General features: G+C 44.3%; 1 long non-coding RNA gene across 1 annotated transcript; it reads left to right on the plus strand.

Annotated features, from left to right (window-relative positions):
- Nucleotides 1-299: 299 nt before the first annotated feature.
- On the plus strand, nucleotides 300-2,789 carry LOC112648152 (uncharacterized). Its single transcript, XR_003128811.3, has 3 exons — nucleotides 300-437; nucleotides 2,109-2,169; nucleotides 2,635-2,789. It is a non-coding gene; the product is annotated as an uncharacterized LOC112648152 (long non-coding RNA).
- Nucleotides 2,790-19,359: the final 16,570 nt, after the last annotated feature.

Consider the following 19,359-nt stretch of genomic DNA (forward strand, 5'->3'; position numbering starts at 1 on the left):
TCTCTCTGTGTCGATCATGAATAAATAAATAAAATCTTTAAAAAAAAAGTAGCAATTCTCATCCTACTTTTTGAATTTTGTTGCTCCTTGAGTTTCCTTGAGGATCCTATTTGAAGAGCCACTGTGATTTAACTGAGTTCATCTGTATGAAGCACTAGGCATGGTGCCTGGTACCTAGTAACTTGGCTGTGATTAGTATGATTGTTGTGACATCATACTGGTGACATCATCTCATAGGCTTCTACAGGGAGTGATCATCTGTTTAGCAGATTTTTATTGAGCACCTACTATGTGTCTGGCACTGTTTTGGCACTGCAGATGAAACACAAAAATCCTGGTCCTAATGAAGACGGGAGATGTTCTATTGAAGAAAGAAACAAACAGATCAGCAGGATATATAGTGTGCCAGACAGTTTGAGTGCTAGAGAGAATACCAGGTAGGAAGAGAAGACTGGAATTTGAAGGGGGTTCTGGCTTGCAGCTTTTACCTTTACGAAGGTCTTGCTGAGAAGGTGTTCTTTGAGTAGAGAGAGACATGAAGGAGGTCAGAATCAGCTCTTAGATGCCTGGGGAAGAAGCCTTCTAGATAGAGGGTATAGCAGATGTAAAGGTGCGGAGACAGGAAGATGCCAAGAGCCCAAAGGAGGCCAGTAAGTCCAGAGTGAAGTGAATGGGAGGAGATGGAGGAGAGGAAGTCTCAAGGATTGTGCCTATTAGGGCCTTGTGGGAGGTTCTAAGAACTTTGTGTTTTACTCTGACATAGGATATGGTGAGAAGATATTGAGTAGAGGAAGATGGGCTCTGACTTAGATTTTAGAAGGTTTTCTCTGGCTTTTGTGCTGAGAAATAGACCGTAGAAGGACAAGAGCAGAAACAGGGAGACCACTAAGGAGATGTATTAGTTTCTTATTGCTGCTGTGACAAATTACCACACATTTAGTGGTTTGCAACAGCACAAATTTATTATTTTACAGTTCAGGAAGCCAAGGTCCTAAAAATCAAGGTGTGAGCAGGGCTGTGTTCTTTCCAGAAGTTCTAGAGAAGAGTCCATTTCCTTGACTTTTCCAGCTTCTAAAGACTTCCTGCATCTCTGGACTCTCATTCTTCCCTGGTCTCGAAACCAGCAGCAAACTGTCTTCATCTTTCTCTGACATCTGCTTCCACTGGCCCATTTCCTTTTTTGACTCTGACTTTCCTCTTTCCCATATAAGGACCCTTGTGATTAAGTTGGTCTCATCTGCATAATCGAGGATAATCCCCCTGTTTTAAGATCCTTAAATTCATAGCACCTGCTAAGTCCCTTTCGCCATGTAAGGTATTCACAATTTGAGGGGATTAAGATGTGTTCATCTTTGGAAGACCATTATTCTGCCTACTGTAGAGGTTTGTGCAATTGTGTAGGTGAAGAATGAAAGTGGTTTGGGCAAAGGTGGTGAGAAGCGATTGGATCCTGGTTATATATCAAGCTACCTCATATCTTGGGCCAGCTTCAGCATGGAAGGTTCCAGAATTCTCTGGTCCTATGGCATGGGAATCCCCATTTTCATTATAATAATTTCAACTGACTTGGGGCCTATTTCTCATCCCCTCTAACTAAGGAACCATGGACAGTTGTGGCGCGAAGGGACTTCAGAAGCTATAGCAAGTTCCCAATTATGCCTTTATAAATTCCTGCTTTGTCCTGGGTGCATTGAAAGCTCCTTGGATGCTTTTGTACCAACTTTATATCTGATCATTCTTTTATTCATTCATTCAGCATTTCCTGGGCATCTGTTGAGTGCACTGCTCTGTGCTATGTAAAAGTAGAAATAGAAAATGTAAGAGTCATGATCCTTATCCCTGGGAGATAGGGATCTATTTGCAATCTCTTTGGAAAGAAATCAGAGAATAATTTTAGAGCCAAATGTGAGTGAAAAATGAAATGCAAGATTTATGCATCAGTACCAAGGGAGTAAAGAATGTGGAGAGGCTTCTTAAAAGAAGTAATAGGTCAATGGATTTTTAGTTTTCAACTGAGGGCCAGAGAATTGCCAGCTTTTAATTTTGTCAAGAATGAACACTAGAAAAATTTATACCATCTCTTATTGCCATCATTTTATAATATGCAGAACATTGAAGCATCCAAGAAATGAAAAGACCATGATCAGGGCACCTAGATGGCTCATTTGGGTAAGCATCCAACTCTTGATTTCTGCTCAAGTCATGATCTCAGGGTCATGAGATTAAGCCCTGCATTAGGCTCTGTGCTCAGCAGGGAGTCTGCTTGAGATTCTCCCCCCGCCCTGCCCCTTCCCTGCTCACTTATAAACACTCCCTCTTAAATAAATAAATAAATAAATAAATAAATAAATAAATAAATAAATAAATAAATAATTTTTTAAAAAAATAAAAGACATGGTCTCAGAATAAAGGGGGAGTCTCTTGTATGAAACATATTTAGCTTTACTTGCCTAAAAACTCTTTTGTATAAAACCTCAGTGCTTTATTTTTCTCATTTCACTGAGAGTTGTTGTGCATTGGTACAGGTATCTAGACCTCAGCCTAGAGACAAAAGGCTGTTTGGGTTTATAGTTTGGATTTCTGACTTTTGGGGGTGTGACTTTTCCTCTGTATTTCTTTGGGCTCTGATTTCAGATGGCTGGTGACCAGATGACAAGAATCTAATGTTTTGCTTGTGGATATTCTTGAACCTTGTCCCTGCTCCTGGCTCCTTTACCAGTGGGAAGTTTGGGAAGCAGAAAAGGGAAGAGAAATGCAGACCAGTTTGCACTGGGGCATCTGTGGTCATCTTGTGGTGAGTGAGTGGTTTGCCCAAATGATAGTCTAATTATACATGGAGATTTGGGGATATTCTGTGGGTTTTAGTCATCATGATTGTGTTAGTTTCCTTGGCTATTACAACAAATGACCACAAACTAGGTCACAGTATTCTCTCACAGTTCTGGAGCCAGAAGTCTGAAATCAAGGTGAAATCAAATGCTCTCTCTGAAGGCTTTAAGGAGAAAGGCTTCCTCACCCCTTCTTAGCCTTGGGTGGTTGGCCAGCCATCCTTGGTGTGTTCCTTGGCTCACAACTATATCATTCCAATCTCTGCCTCTGTCATTCCATGGTGTTCTCCCTGTATGTCGACATGTAAGTTTGTCTCTTATTATAAGAATACCACTGAATTTAGGGCCCTTCTAATCCAGCAATACCCCCTCTTAACTAATTATATCTGCAAAGGCTGTATTTTCAAATGAGGTCACATCTGATGTTCTGGCAAATTTGAATTTTGGGGAGATACTGTCTTGGGCTGAATTGTGTTCCCTCAAAATCCATATGTTGAAAACCAAACCCTCAGTACCTCAGAATATGATTGTCTTTGAAGATAGGGTCTTAAAGAGTGAATTAGGTAAACATGGAACATTGGAGTGGACTCTGATCTGATCTCACTGGTGTCCTTATAGGAAGAGGAGATTAGGACACACAGAGACACCCAGGATGCTCACACATGAGGAAAGACCATAAGAGCACACAGGGAGAAGGCAGCCATCTGCCAGCCAAGAAGAGAGGCCTCAGGAGAAACCAACCCTGCCAACACCTTGATCTTGAACTTTCAGCCTCCAGAACAGTGAGAAAATAAATTTCTGTTTCTTAGCCTACTCAGTCTATGATATTTTGTTATGGCAGCCTGAGATGACTAATACAGACATATGCAACCCAGTACAATGCCCGATTTCCTTTATTTTTAGCTTAGACAACCCAGTGTACGATGGAGGGATTCCAAAGCAGATTTCAAGATATCTGTGTTACATATGCACCTTTTGTTACCATTCCCTCCATATCTGTTCCTATGTATGGAATAGATATGTCTTACTTAGAGGATGGGTTGGCAAGGGAGGGGAGGGACTGAGCACTTTTGCACAAGATGCTGTGGGATGGCAGCTCCCAGAGGGACATCCAGAGGCCACCATCACTGGGCAGATCCTGCATTGATAAATGATGAATTTTGGTGTTCCCTTTAGTCCCAGGTTTAGCAGGCATATGGACATATCGGGGGGCAGGTATGTGAGGGGAGGGCTGGAGCGGGGGCTCTAACAGCACTGTGTCCCTGCTCTCAGCCTCATTATGGCTCCCAAGGAACTCTGTCTGACCCAGGCCAGCCCTGCCCCCTTTCTGCACCCAGTAAACATTGCCGGTTTGCTTTCTCATGAATATGGATTTCCATCATCCCTCACTGTAGGGATAGATGTTGGGGGCAGAGCTGTTGATTACATTTCCAGCCAATCATGCCCATTAGCAGGGAAGAGCGATGGGCATTATGCCTCTTCAGTGAGGAGCCATTTGCATTTGGTTGGGCCCTGCTTTCTTTCTGAGCATCCATGGACCCTCAGCGCACTCAATTACTCCTGCATCCGGCTCTTCCTCTGTGATGCTCTTTTGCTTTCTAAGTGTCTTGATTGGATTCGCCAAATAGCTTGGTGCTAACTACAGCTGTTTAGCATATCCCTGGGTGGAGGGTGATAAGTACATCATGGCTTGGGGTGGCTGTAACCAGCAGGAAATAAATATCTTTTCCTTTCTCTTTCTGCCCACACCCCTCCACACCTCTGCCCCTCAAAGAATCCCCAGTTGTTTGAGGGGAGCAGCCCCAGCAGGCCTTGAGGGACACACTGGTGCATTTTGCATCTTTTGCAGGGAAGACTTGAGGCCCTTCATCCCAGAGTTCTCTGTCCAGTTCTCTGTTGTCTCTCTTGCTCCTGGGAATGTTGGCTTCCTGGCTGCTTTGGGGGTGGGGGAGTCTCTAGGGTCTGGTGCAGATGCAGAGTTCCCTCCACCACTTCCCCTTCTGAGAAAGATGGGGGCAACCGGGTCTAAGCAGAGCCCATTGGGAAAGCAGTCTCCTTGCCTTTCCCAGATATTCCAGTGGAATCGTCAGGCCATGTGAGAAGAATGGAGGTTTGACCTGGGAGACAGGCATTCTCATGTCCTGTTCACAAGTCCTCATGACCGATAACGTGTGAAGACAACTGGGAATGCCACAAGATCTCTCTCTTTTGCAAGATCATGTTCTTTTTAACCCCCCTCTGTGCCCACAGTCCTCTTGAAAGCCCATCTCCAGAGTCACAAACATTTGTTTGCTCTTCCTGAGGTTGGAGCCCTCTCTCTCCCTGCTGTGGGCACTGCCAGCGCGGTCACCGCCAGCTTCCCCCTCGGCTGCCTTACTAGAGATGCCGTTTTGTTTTCTTTCCCTCCTTTGTTTTGCCTCTTCAAGAAAATGGAAGTGAGCACCTGAGAGAGAGAGAGAGAGAGAGAGAGGGAGAGAGAGGGAGGGAGAGAGAGAGAGGAAGGCAGAGGGGAAAGACTGTGAGCACCAGATGATCTGAGAATGATAAAGGAAGGTTACCTGTGTGTTTGTCAACAAGATGAAATAAATAAGAGCAAAAAGAAAAAAAAAAAGGACAGCAGTCAAAGGCAATCAAATATGTATTTAATTAAAGCAAACATAAAAATAAAAGTTACATGTTGAATCAATAAACTGCACTTTTTTCTACATGCATTTTGAACAAGACAGATCAGAATCTTGCATGATGAAGACATAATGTGTCATAATAATTAGGAACACAGACAAAAGAACAGCTAATCAGCATGCAAATGTATGCAGTTCTGGTGATTCAGATGAGGCAGATTTCTACCTCTTTTTTGCTTGATTCATCTTCATTGCTAATCATCTGAAGGCTGCCAAATGTTCACTGACACTAATGTATTATAGGTCAAGAGAGGCAGGTCTTCACCTATTACCCCCCCAAACAATATGCTTCCCTTCCCTGTTTCCTCTTCAGGATTTTCAGCAATCACTGCCAGATGCAATCAGACTCCTTGAATAGGAGCAACTGAGGCTTGTTTGTGGCTCGGATTCATTAGAATCAGGAGGCTGAAGAAAGGAATAAATTACTTAATTGCACAAAAAAGTTGCAGCCAAAGTGATGGCGAGAGAAACTGATTGTGTAGATGCGCATTAGGCCACTCTTGGAATGGGGCGTCTTAGAATAGCTGGTAGTTTGGCCTCACAGATTCAGACAGATTTGGGTGTCCTCCAAAACAGATGGCTTCACATACCATCTATTCTTCTCTTTGTCAGGTTTTACCATTTATTTGATCTTGGCCCCTCTCTGATGCTGGTTGTATTCGTTGTAACACAAATATGCATTCAGATCATATCCATTTAGTCTGGCCTCTCTCAACTTCTGTTCTTCATCTTTCTCTTTCTTTTTTCTTTTTCGTTTCTTTCTTTCTTTTTTTTTTAATTTTTAGAAGATGCTCAAGTTGAATAAAATCCTTGCCGTCCACCTCCTGAACGCTCCTTCCCATGAAATGCAGGGTATGGATGGGAAGGTTACATGAGCCTGCAGCATGGGGACTTGAGCCCAGCCTGAGCAGAGGAGGAGGGAAGAGTTGCTTCAATAGGGCAATGAAAGAAAAAAAGAAGACACTGTTCTCCAACCACTGGGATGGCTTTCTTGCCTCGGACACATTCTTAATCTGTTAAAAAAAAAAAAAAAAAAAAGAAAGAAAGAAATAAAGAAAGAAAAGAAAAGAAAAAAAAAAGTGCACTATTAACCAGGGCTGTTTGTATAGAACCAAGGAAGAAGAAATAAAACCAGGCCGACCTGTCTTGCAAACGCTTCCTCCCTTTCCTGGGACGCTCTGGCATGTGGCTCCAGCCATGGCGTCTCTGCCTCATGCATTCTACTCAGGTTTTTGGTCATGTGCCCGGCTTGTGGGTGGTCGGAAGGTCTTGAAGAAGCCCCTGCATTTTCTCTCTGAGGTCCCTGCACTGCTAGGGGTTGTCTCTGTGTGTATATGTGTGTGCATGTGGGGGGCAGGGCAGGCGGTGGTGGAGGAACAGGTTGCTAAAAGACAAGAGCCCCTGAAGGGGAAGAAATTGGGAAAGAAAGAGTTATGATGGATTTTTATTGGGGGGTGGGGTGGGGAAAGCATCAGGGAGAGAGAAGGGACTTTTCTGGTACTGTTGTAAAAGTAATTGTCTCAGCTAGTCTACCCAGCTTTGTTCTCTCACTTCTTCCCCCAACCTCCCTTTGCTCTTGCCCATGGTCCCTCACCTGACTGCTTCCGTCCAGGTCTTTCCAAGCCTGGGTCTTCCCATCATTTGGGCCAGGTCTTCTCTCCAAATGTCAATTAGTGGTCATTCATCCACCCCCTTTTCTGCTTCCTTACCATGTTTTTATATATAAAAACATGTTTTTATATATAAAAACATATAAAAAGTATAGCACTCTTTACTTGTCTATTTACTTTTTTTTGCACGTATACCACCCACTGTCCCTGTTTGAGGGTAGATTTTGGGAGGGCAGTATTATTTTTGTGTTTTACTCCTTTATCCTCAATGTCTGCACCCAGGTCTAGCCTTCAGTGAGCGTGCAATACTGTGTGTTGTTTAAACAAACTATTTCTGAAAACAGATGTTGTCCTGAAGGTCAAGTCACATTAACCATCAGCTCCAAAAGGTTCCCCAAGTTATTTCCTGAATCATGGTACTGTGGCCAATTTTGCTCGAGGCTACCACGTGGGCCACATGGCCCCTTTGGTTACAAGGTATTTTGTCTGGTTCTCCTTGTTTAAGTCCGATGCTCATTTGACAGGTAAACCAGGTAGTGGCTTCTTGGAAAGGAAGGACATTTCTTCTGAGTCTATGGTTTGTGGCGTGTTCCCTTAGTGTGAGCTGGGAGGTTGCCATCATTGTGGTTCTGTGCCGACCCCTGGGTGGGAGTGAGAACAGCTGGAGGTCTGTGGGGAGGAAGAATAGGCGACCAGAGAAGGAGAGATGAGAAAAGAAGGACATTCTAGACAAGGGAGGGTCAGAAGGCCCCTTTTTGGCTTGACATGGCCGACCTTAGACCCTGGAAATTAGTGACACTGCAAACGGTCCCCACGGTAGCTGAAATGCTGAGCGAAGTGCCAGGTTTATCTCTTTTAAATTACATGGGCTAACTGCCTTTTTCCAGGAGCTGAATAAACTAGAAGAGTCACAGGGAAAGGAATTTCCTCCTCTGGTTGGATCATGCTCTTTAAAAATTCTGATTACATAAACCAAGGTTCTAGTTGCTAAGAGTTGCATCTCCCAACCCGGAGCCCCTTTTCAGAGCTGGATGTGAGGTGCAGCGGGCAAGTGGGGAAGTCCTTTTCTGCTGGTTCAGAGCATCACATGGGCCATTAAAAATGAAATAAAACAAAACAAGTTCTTCTTTTTCTAGAACTTGCCATGACTGATATAAATGGAAATTAAATTCATCTTGGGGCTTGTTTTTCTTTCTCTGTCTTACAGTTGGAATGATTCCTTTCTCCCAGGAAGCTCAGCGAGGCATTTCCCAGTGGCCTTGATCTCATTTCCAACTTCGGGGGACCCATGGGGTCACAGCTTTATGGGGAGTGGAGCGGGGGGCAGGTCCTGAGTGAGTAGTTCAGCTCCGGGCATTTTAATTCCACATGGAGTTGGCAGAGAGAAGGCCAGAGCAGGCCCCAGACCATCTAATCCCTTATCGCGAGGACCCCAGCTCCATGCCAAGAACTCGACTTTTGGAGAATGGCAGTCTCCTTGGGGGAGACTCTCATCTCTGCAGGAAGCCAGCAGGCAGAATGGACACCACCAGATAGAGCCTTCTGTAGCCAGTCCAGAGGCATCTGATTATTCAGTGGATGATTTTTTTTCTGGTCCAAATAAGCCTCCTATCCCTTCATCAGAACAAAGCTGGACTTTCCCACTCTCCGGCTGGCGGAGATAGCTGTCTTAGGCTCCTTGGAAAAAGCTCCATGGTTACCTTTCTTTCCCTTTTCCTTAGATCTTTTTGTTTGTTTGTTTGTTTTCTTTCTCATAAAGTGAGAAAGACATTCTTCCGTGCCTTGGCAGACAGCTGTCTGAGGTCCTTCCTCTACTGGGGTCTCACCGTTGGCCCCCCCCAGTCCCTCCCAGTCAAACATGCGACAAAAGCTCCTCCTGCCTTGCCTTTCACATATCGTGTCTGAGGGAAGGAGCCGATCTCTGTGCCAGCAAGTGAAACCTTGGCACCCTCTCAAAGAAACCTGAAGTGAGAAGGGTTCAAGAGGGAGGTCGCTTTGTGCGGAAAAGCTCCCGCCACAGCCTCCCCACCCGCTTGTCTGAGGGCCTCCTGTGGGGGCACCGGAGAGATGGGAACTTGGTGGGGGTTGTGTCCACCCTGGCTCCTTTAGCCATTGCTTTAACTTTAAAGAGACTGAAGAAAAAAGATTCCCATGGGATGTAGGAGAAACCTAACCCCACTCCCCTCCCATCCCTGTGTCTGTTCCGGATTGGAGGTTTCAGTCTCAAAATGCCTCATTTCCCCGAAACCACCAAGTTAGTGCACTGACCCTCCACCTGGAAATGCCATCACCAACTGGCTTCTCTCTTCATGTCTCAGGTGAATGTTTCTTTAGTACAAATAGACATTTATTGTCAGACACCGGGGCATCAGGTAATTAAATCACCATCCTATTGGCGTCCAGGAGGCAAGGGAGAAATATAAGTGATTAACTTTCAGTGTAGTGCAGTGTGATGGGAAGCTGGATGTCTAGGGCTTAGCCTGGAAGTTTCCAGGGAGAAGCTCTTCCAGCATAGCTCCTGGTCCATGAGCTGCTGGGGTTAAAGCCCTCCTCCCTCCTGGTGCCTGATGGCCCCACCCTTCTCAGGCTCAGCGGGAGGGAAATTGACAGTTAGGACCCAGTTGGTGTGACTATTGGGAGAACAGAGACCCACCCAGGACCTCTGGTTTCACTCGTACAGGGCGGTGACCAGTTCTGAGGGTGGAGAAGGAAATTCCGTGACGTCATGGGAATAGGATTGCTACTTTCCACCAGGCCCCCTTTTCTTGAGAAGGTGAACACGGCTGGAGCATCTAGTTCTTGGGTTTGAATATTTTCTTTTTCTCCTGGGAGAACTTTTCATGGCATTAGCAGCCACTTTCAGAATTAATTGCCAAGGCAAGAGGAGATCAGATCTTTCTGTTGAGCAGTTCACAAGCCAGGGAAACTGCCAGAAAAGTAGAATTAGAGGGTGACATTTTATCTTGGAAGAAGTAACAGAGAAGAGGTGGTGATAATGGTTGTCTTGTGTTTTTTTTTTTTTTTGAAATAAAAATAAGGAGAAATGAGCCTGTAGCCACTGCTTTGTCCAAGGTAGGAGGTGAGTAAGTTTCCCTCTCTGGGTGCTAATGTCCTGGTACAGGAGACTTATGAACTTAAGTTTCTCTCTTTTAATGATGCGTGGAGAGCTCGTGTCTAAGTTTCTCTGTTTTAATGATGCATGGAGTCCGTGTCTAGAGTTCTTGAACTCTAGGCCCCCGTCCAACTCTTAAAGTTTGACTTGGTCCATAAGGTAATCAGCATTGAGCACGTGTCCCCTTCGTGTAGGAGGTGGTGCCCCTCTCAGCTGTGGGTGACTACTTTACTCTCATTGGAATCTGAAAATTTGGATCAGGAGATGAGAGCTGTAGTAAGAGTATCGGGTGGTGAGGTCGAAGCCATTTTAAGCTCAGTTTGGGCAATTATTCATTGAACAACCATGTGTTATGGGCCTGGCCCAATGCTAGTGTGGGGAGATGGGGACAGAAGAGATGAGTGTGGGCATGCAGAGGGCCTCTGTGACGAGGCCAAACAAAGCTGGAATGAGGCCTTTTCATGGGAGACCCCATGGCACTCCCGTCGTTCCATGTGTGTTAAAGGCCGGGAGCTGGTGGGCCCAGACTGACAGGGCTAGCCAACTACATAGGGCAGTTTGTGGTGTTGCTACTATTCGGTTTTGAAGAAGGCTGTGACTTTTGTGTAAAACAAAGGTGTAAAAGGTTGCGGTCCTTCTGTGTGTGGGCATGGCACGATGTCACCCTACAATTCTCTGAAGACTCCTAAGGAACTGGTGTCTGCGCATGAGCTCATGGCCTCTCTCCTGGCCTCCTCCCTCGCTGCCCGCCCAGGCCGCCTTTGTTTTGACATCTTTTTAAACTCTCCTCTCCATGTTTCCTGTTTTCATGGATCTTCCCCTTCTGCTGTATTTTTCCTGTGTCTGTTTGGTCTCCCAGATGTTGCAGCCACTGGTTATTTTGGTAGCTATCTGGGCATCACAAGATCTGGAAAAAAAAAAAAAAAGAAAAAAGAAAAAAAAAGACAATGGAAAAAACCTATATTAGAAAAAAATTTCCATACGTGAGTCCTAGGTTGCATACTGGGCCACCCCAGTGTTTCAAATGCATAGCTTGGGTGTTGCTGTACTGATGGAGCCAATCACCTGAAATATGCTAAATTCAGTTAAAACATCCACCATTCTTTCATATTATGTCACTTCCTTGGAGCACATTGCAGCACCCCACATGTATTTGGCGCTCACTAAATGTTGGCCAAATTAGACTTATTAAGCACTGGACCCTCCCTGGAGAGATATTTTGAGGTGTAACAGCCCAGAGTCCTTTTTACCATTTCTCTACTAGCTGTCATGTAGCAGAAAATTAATGGATACAGCAATCCAGTCAAATGGTGGTGGAGGCCATGGTTGTCTGTATATGCAAAATAAAAGAAATCCCACAGAAGACATATGTTGCTCCGATGGGGACTCTAATAGATGTCTGGCACCAGGACGGCCGGCAGTGCCTGGGAATTTGGCCTGAGAAAGGCCTATAGGAAGAGTCTCATTAGTTAATTCGGTGTGGGCCAGATCCTGCAGGTAGGGAAACGGTTTCCTTAGACACCATTTAGTTAACGACTCTGCAGGTAGGTGTGGCGGTGGCTCAGTGGGGCTGTGAATTCCTCCTTGTGGGGAAGGATGCCTTCTCTCTGCCCTGACCACAGACTGCAGTCCTATCCAGGAGACCAACCTCAGACGGGGTGACAAGACAACTTGCTCTTTCATATTCACCATGGGACAGACCTGGCATAACGAGTGGCATATAATTGACAGAAAGGACACAAACCTCTCAGTGGATTTTCCCAGCACTCCATGGATTAGGTAGAGGAGGCATTCCCATCTTGCTTAGTTGGAAAGAATCTCAGGGCTTCAGGGGGCCAAGTGGCACAGTGGAAAGAGCAGGAGCTAGGGGTCAGGGCTCTAACTGGGTCTCTTCGTGTTTCGAACACTTCATCCCACATTCAAGCCATGGAAAAGTCTTACGGATTCTATGTCCCAAACTATTTCTCAAATTCATTTTTTCCCCATTCCACTATCATAGGTGACTCTTAGGTCAATAGTTATACATTTAAAGAGAAAAAGCTGTTCCAGCATTTCTATTGTGGAGATGGGTGTGGATCTCTAAGTCGCTATAAAAACGCAGGGAAGGGCAGTCTGTCAACAGATCCAGCACATTTCCTGTCATATTTGTGACCTTAGTTCTTGGTGTTTCTTTCATTAAACAGGGATCTGTATTTTCTAAAAGTAAGAAGCTGAATTTGGTGTAGTGAATGTCATGAATTAAGGAAAAAGCCTGATGGGTCACTTGTGATAAAGGCATAAGATTTAACTCAATGGTTAGTGAAAACATCCATGCCCATCAGCTCCATATATGCAGGAGACTCCAACTGATCCGCAGAATAATCAGCCTCAGTGATTCAATCTAATGTGAGGTGCCTTGTGAGGTGCTTGGGGGTGAGGTTTTGAGGTGAATATTTGTTTTGGTTGCTTGATTTTCTGCTGTTTCATGAAAAGTGTTGCTGTAGGAATATTCCTGAACTCTATTCTTATGCTCCTATGATGCTTTGTGTTGCATCTCAGGGGTGTTTTGGCAATAAGGAGGACTGGCTTTTTCATCACGACTAGAAGAGATTTGCTGGAGAACCTCAGCCGGATGGAGAGTTCCAGAGCTCCAAAGGGGAAGCAGAAAGAAAATCTCTTGCATTTCAGGATGATAATAATAGCAGTAGCAGGTACTGAGGTCAGGCCCCTGTTCAAAGCACTTCAGGTGGATTACAAATTATGCTTTTCATCTTGACAACTGCCCCATGAGGTAGACTCTATAATCTTCATTTTATGGGTGGGGAAACTGAGGCACAGAGAGACTGATTAGCTTGCCCACATTTTGTCAAATTTGGGAACTCCTCTATTCAACTTTTCTTGTGTACTATTATTAAATACATTATGAAGTGATATTAAGAGTATTCCTGGGAACTATTCCTACCCTAGGACCACCAGCAGTAAGTACATAAGGGATTGCAGACCACACAAATATACCCCACAACACCCAAACCAAATATATTACCCACTCAGCTTTCACTTGGCTGAGTCCCCAAAATGCCCATAGCCCTTCCTCCACCATCTGAGTGAAGGTTGGAATGGCCATCAGAGTGGAAAGCAGGAGACATCTTCACTGACTTCACTTACTTATTAAATATCTTACTTCTGCAAACTTCATAAAAACATGATCATGTGAACACAATGCAACAGACTCTCCCAGGGTCTTTGAAGTGGTTGGCATGAGAGAGGAGCCCTGAAAGTTATACTCATTAGCTTTACAATACATTTTCTCCTGGTCATATTTATATAATTTATGTTCATGCACGTGCGCGCACGCACGCACATGCACGCACACACACACAATGGTAGCAGGATGCATGTCCAAAGGTGTCGGATGACTGTCTTCCGCCACCAGTCCTAAGGGGTATTACCTCCCCCTTGGAGGTAGTATGAGTGGGCTACATTTGAAATAGGTCATGAAACTGAGGCTTGGGTTCACTGATTTCCCCACCGCATCCCACCCCACCTTTCCCTACAACAACCCTGTTAGTCAGGAGGTATCATCCCCACTTTGCATGTGTGGGGGGTGAGGCTCAGAAGAAGGGCACAGGGTAGAGAACCAGCTCTGATAGCCACTTTTTACTGTATGAACTAGCGATGGCCTCTATAAAAAGCACAAATAAAGATCACATTTCATGGCCTCAAGAGGATGGGATGGCAAAGAGCTTATTGCTCCTTAGGGGAAGTTAAGCACATAATGATAGGTTGTTGTATTGGTTAGGATTAGTTTTGGCTGTGAGTGGCAGCAAGTCCTGAGTAGCAGTGGTTGAAATGAGACGGATATTTATTTCTCACTCATGTGAAGGTCCAGGTAGGTGGTCCACCATCACCAGGGGCTAAGTCCCTTCTGTTGTATTGCTCTGCCATCCCCAACGTGACCCGGAGTGGCTGCTATATAGCTTCAATCATGAGATCTTTAGCCAGTGGGATGGAGTAAAGGGCAGGAGGAAGACGGGCTTCTTTCTAAGTACACTTACTGAGAACTTTGTATAAATACACATGCATACAACTTCCACCCCTATCTCCGATCTCATTGCCCAGGACTTTGTCATATGGCCACACCAAGACACAAAGGAGACTGGGAAACATAGGTTTATTCTGGGCAAGCCTGTCTGCAGATAACACTGTGGGAAGACGGTAGAAGTGATATCAGGGGACAGCTGGCGCAGTTGTCCTGTGCTGTATGTCATCACGTTATGCTTTTTATCATCTCAAGAAGATTTCATTCTCTTTGAAGGCAGGAATTCTGTTCCATATTCATCACAGAATCAGAGACATTTTAGAGTGAGAAAGAGCCATAGAGACCATCCAGTTCAGTGATTTTCAAACTTCTTTTTATCAGTATATTTACTCTTTCATAAGAAATTCTTCATGGGGCCCCAATATGAGCTTTAAAAGCAATATGTTGTTAAAAGAAATGCCTTTAGTTCTGAATTATAGCATTTTCTTATTTTAAAGTCAGCCAAAACTCAAGTTAAAGAATTGAGGTTTGTAATGTGCCAATATTTGATATATGATACATCTGAGGGTAAATTTTCCACTGGCATAGAAATGGTTTTTAAATCTACTTTTAATGATGAAATTCAATACAATATTTTCAGAACACCTTCAAACTTGAATTTGAAAATGACCAATCAAACCTGAACTTCTCGTAAGTACAGCAAGTATTTTGAGGCTCAACGTGGCGAAGTGATTTAGTACCATCCCAGAGCTAGGCAGTGGCGGAAGTAGGCTAAAATCAGGAGTATGGGCTAATTTTCCAGCATGGTTCCAGGTACCAAATTCTTATTTTTTTTTTAATTATTTTTTTAAAGATTTTATTTATTTATTCATGATAGTCACAGAGAGAGAGAGAGAGAGAGAGAGAGAGAGAGGCAGAGACACAGGCAGAGGGAGAAGCGGGCTCCATGCACCGGGAGCCCGACGTGGGATTCGATCCCGGGTCTCCAGGATCGCGCCCTGGGCCAAAGGCAGGCGCCAAACCGCTGCGCCACCCAGGGATCCCACCAAATTCTTATTAAGTCTATATTTCTTAGGAGGCTGTTGGGTATAGAGTGGCTATGCGATATGTATTTGTTGACAGTGAAAGCCCTTTTCTTCCTTCTTTCCTCTTTTTTTTTCCATGAAAGCCCTTTTCTTAATGATGGGGTATGTCCAGTTAAGAAGGGTAGGGACCCTTAGGGTCACAGGGTCATTATTTAATATGGAGGGAATGACAATACTGAAGAGTTGTTTGGCTCTTTCCATGTTTACAGTGTGCACCTGTATTATTGTATATACATTATCTCATTTAATCCTCTCCAAAGCTTTTCAACAATCAGGGCAGCTAATATTCCTATTTTATAGATGAGGAAACTGGCTCAGGCTGTTGAGTGACTTGCCCAAGCACATTAGGCTAAGTGAGTGATAGAAGTTACATTTCTGGAGCTACATTTTCTGAATCTAAATCCAAATCTCTATTCCCAGGTCTCACCCTGCTTGTTTTGCTTTTCATGTACTTTGTGCCTTTTTCTGTGTTGCACCTGTCTAGGGGATACCATTCCCACTGCAGTCCATGGAGTTATGTTTCAGTCTATTTACATGACCTACAATGGGAATGGCATCTTTACCATGGGCAGGGGGTAGGCCTTGCCCTCTATTCTCACCTTTACTTTCTGCCCTCCTCATGCTCCCTGGGCTTGGTACAGGTAGGGCTCAGAGTCCTCACCAGCTGGCTCATGTATTGTAGTGGCAAGGGCAGTAGTGGGCTGAGCTTGAATCTGAAGTCAAAGGATTTGGGTTTGAGTCTCACCTTCATCATTAACTAGCTACAAGGCCTCAAGCAAGTCCCTTTGCCTCTGAGCTGTCTCCTCAGTAAAATATGGAGATGTTCTACCACCATTTATAGTTGTGTTAATAATTGAATGTATCCAGCTCTGTGTCTCTAGACAGCATTGTTCACATGCTGTGCGCACCCCACCCCACCAGCTTCCAGAGGACATAGTGCTGGGAGCGGTGAGTAGGGAGGGGTACAAGTTGGTGAAGTTGGCTGATTCACCCTCCATGTAAATGCACTCGAGGAATGTTCCTGAAATACCATGCTGTTTCTCCCAGTATCTCATGATCACTATGGTTATTGGTTTTGATGCTGTTCTTGGTAAAGATGGGACCAAGCTGATTGGCTCCCCCAAGTAAAATACATTCCTTTAATCATTCATTCACTCAACAGATATTTATTGAGGATCCATATGTGCCAGGTATATTCATGGGGCTGGGGATGAAACAGCTCTATACAAAATGGATGGAGTCCTTGCCCTCACACAACTTGTAATCCTGTGGGGGAAAGGAGACAGACCAGAAGCAAAGAAACACAAAAGTATATAATACAATATAAAGTAGTGACAATTTCTCTGAAGACAATTAAGAAGGGTAAAAAGTTAGAGAGGGGTCAGGCTGTGGGCCTGTGTTTGAGTGGTGTGTGTGCATGCATGTGCAAGTATGTGTAGGACAGTGGGACAACCTTCCTAAGCAGGTGACACAAATTATTTGAAGGAAGAGCTGAGTTCCTAGTTCTTGGGAAATGTTTGGTTCATGTTAAATAAATAATTATTGATAAATCTTGAGCCTACTCTGTTCAAACCCTCCTCCCCTTTCCATGGGCCCCCCAAGTCCAAATGGCTCCAACGGCCTTTCCAGCATGAACCTCACTCTCTCTTTTATCTGATTGTCTCACTGTCTTCTATACATCGAGTCCATTTTCTTCACCCCGCTTTGGCCTGGTCTGTGATGGGCCCCTTGCCATGATTGTTCCATGAAGTCTTCTCTCATGACTTTACAGATCTCTCCTTTCTGGGCATTTTTATTATACATACAGCCCATACTGCATAGTCTGCACATACTTTACTTTTGTTTCATTCATGTTTGTTGGCTCTGCCTCTTCAACTGCTGCTGTCTTAAACTTCTGGATTCCCTCTGGGACCTCCTACAATGTAAAGTCCATGGGAGGTGCTCAACAACCCATAGTTATTGATTAATTGAAGAATTATTTTCTCTCTGGAAAGAAGAAATGGGAGATAAGCCTGGTGTGATGATCACAAACAATGGCACAAATCCCTCCCATCAGGATGCAGTGTCCATTTCCCCAGTCCTTAAATTTAGGCTGGTCTTATGAGGTATTTTGACTAATAGAGTATGGTGGAAGTGAAGTTGTGCAAGTCCCAGGTCTGAAAGCCTTGTGGCTTTTGATCTTGGGCTGGAAATGCTTCCAGCACTGAACATGCCAAGGCTAGCCTGGCAGAGGGCAAGAGGCCACATGGAGAGGGGTCTTGGCCATCCCAGCTGTGGCCCCAGATATGGGAGTGAGCCTAGCCAAGAACAGCTGAGCCTGGTTCAGACCAGAAAGATCACCCAGCTGAGCCTGGCCCAAATTGTCCATCCACACAATTATGAACTAAATAACATGGTGGTTGTTTTAAGCCACTGAGTTTGGGGTGGTTTGCTCTGCAGCACTGAATAACCAATATATTCTGAGACCACTCTGGTAGCAAGGCACAGTGTTTCTAGAAATAATCCTTTGCAGTCATATCATACATGCATTATGTACTTTAAACCTCTTTCCTGTTCATTGCTTCATTTAATTCTTATAGAATCTTTTTGAGGAGACAGGCATTTGTCACTGTACCTATTTTACAGATTAGGAAAGCAAGACTTAAGAGAGTTTGCCTCAGACAAGCTAGCTGGAAGAGCATGGAGGGCTAATGCTCAGGCTTCTGTCATGTGAAGTCTCAGGACACATGGTGGCCTTCCCTGTTGAGAACAGGTTAACCCCGAGGGCAACAGCCTGAGTTCTACAAAGAAAGCTGGGACCTGAGGGCCTCACTCTGAGGCTGTCTGTTCTAATGAGCCTGGATACCCTGGGCTCCTCTGACCTCCAAGTAGGCAGGTTGTATAATGAGAAACTCATAATGAGGCTTAGCAAGTCCTTGTTTTTTCCAGAGTTGCTATGAGCCTTTGCTTTGCTGCTGGATTAGGCTGCTTGTGAAGGTTTCTAATTCGGGGTCTTAATTTTTGTAAAGCGTGAATTACAAGAAGTCAGAAGAATGATGCAAAGAGCATTTAATAATGCACATTCACAAAAGAAGTGGTGTAACTACATTAATTAGGCAAGTCTTGCGTAAAGATGCAATGTAATTATATATTTGAGACAGTTAATTAGGGAGCTACTTGGAAATTTCAGTGAATATTAAGGTAATTATACATAAATACTATAACCATTAAGACTGCACCCATAATGAAAGCAATAACTAATTACATAAATAACAGCATACTTATGTTTTTACATTACCAACACCTAACAATGCTTCCTCTTCCCCGCCTCCCTTCACCATGCAAATGACAAATCTTCCATTTTTAACTCAGATATTCTTGCAAATGGTTGGAAACAATGACCTTTCTATTTCTTTTCTCTATTTTGACAAATCTGGGCCCATTGTGGGAGCTTCCAGTGACTGGACAGAAGTGTGGGATGTGAGAGACGGTCAGCCCTGCCTGACTTTACCTGAGTAGTTGTGGGCAGGAATAAACCAGGGCCAAACCATGCAGTGGCTGGAGAGGGGCAGGTCAGGACCATGGACAGAGTCAAGGTGCATGCTTGGAAGACCTGGCCTCCAGTCCCAGTGGTCCAATCATCAATTGCACCACCTCAGAGAAGTCACTTTGTATCTATCAGCCTCAATTTTCTTATTATATCAAATGGGATAATAGTAATCCCTGCATTTCAGGGCTATAATGAAAGCAAATATAAAACTGTTAAATGCCATCCTGTGTGACTGGTTAAAGTTTGCCTTTGAAGCTCCTGATCATTGATCTCTGTGCCTTTTGCTCCTTCAGCATGTCTGCTTCATTTTCAGAACTCTCAGATACCCATAAAACTGACTGTACTGCCTTCCCAATTAAGAACTGCTTTTGTGAAAGGATCTGGAGATCATTCACACTCAAGTGTGACTGACTGATGACTTAAAGCCCAAACATTAAAGTGCTTAGAGGGCTTGGGAATGTATTTATATTTTACCAGGAAGCAAAGTCTTTAGCTC

The sequence above is a fragment of the Canis lupus genome, chromosome 7 (genome assembly GCF_003254725.2).
Source record: "Canis lupus dingo isolate Sandy chromosome 7, ASM325472v2, whole genome shotgun sequence".
Classification (NCBI taxonomy): domain Eukaryota; kingdom Metazoa; phylum Chordata; class Mammalia; order Carnivora; family Canidae; genus Canis; species Canis lupus.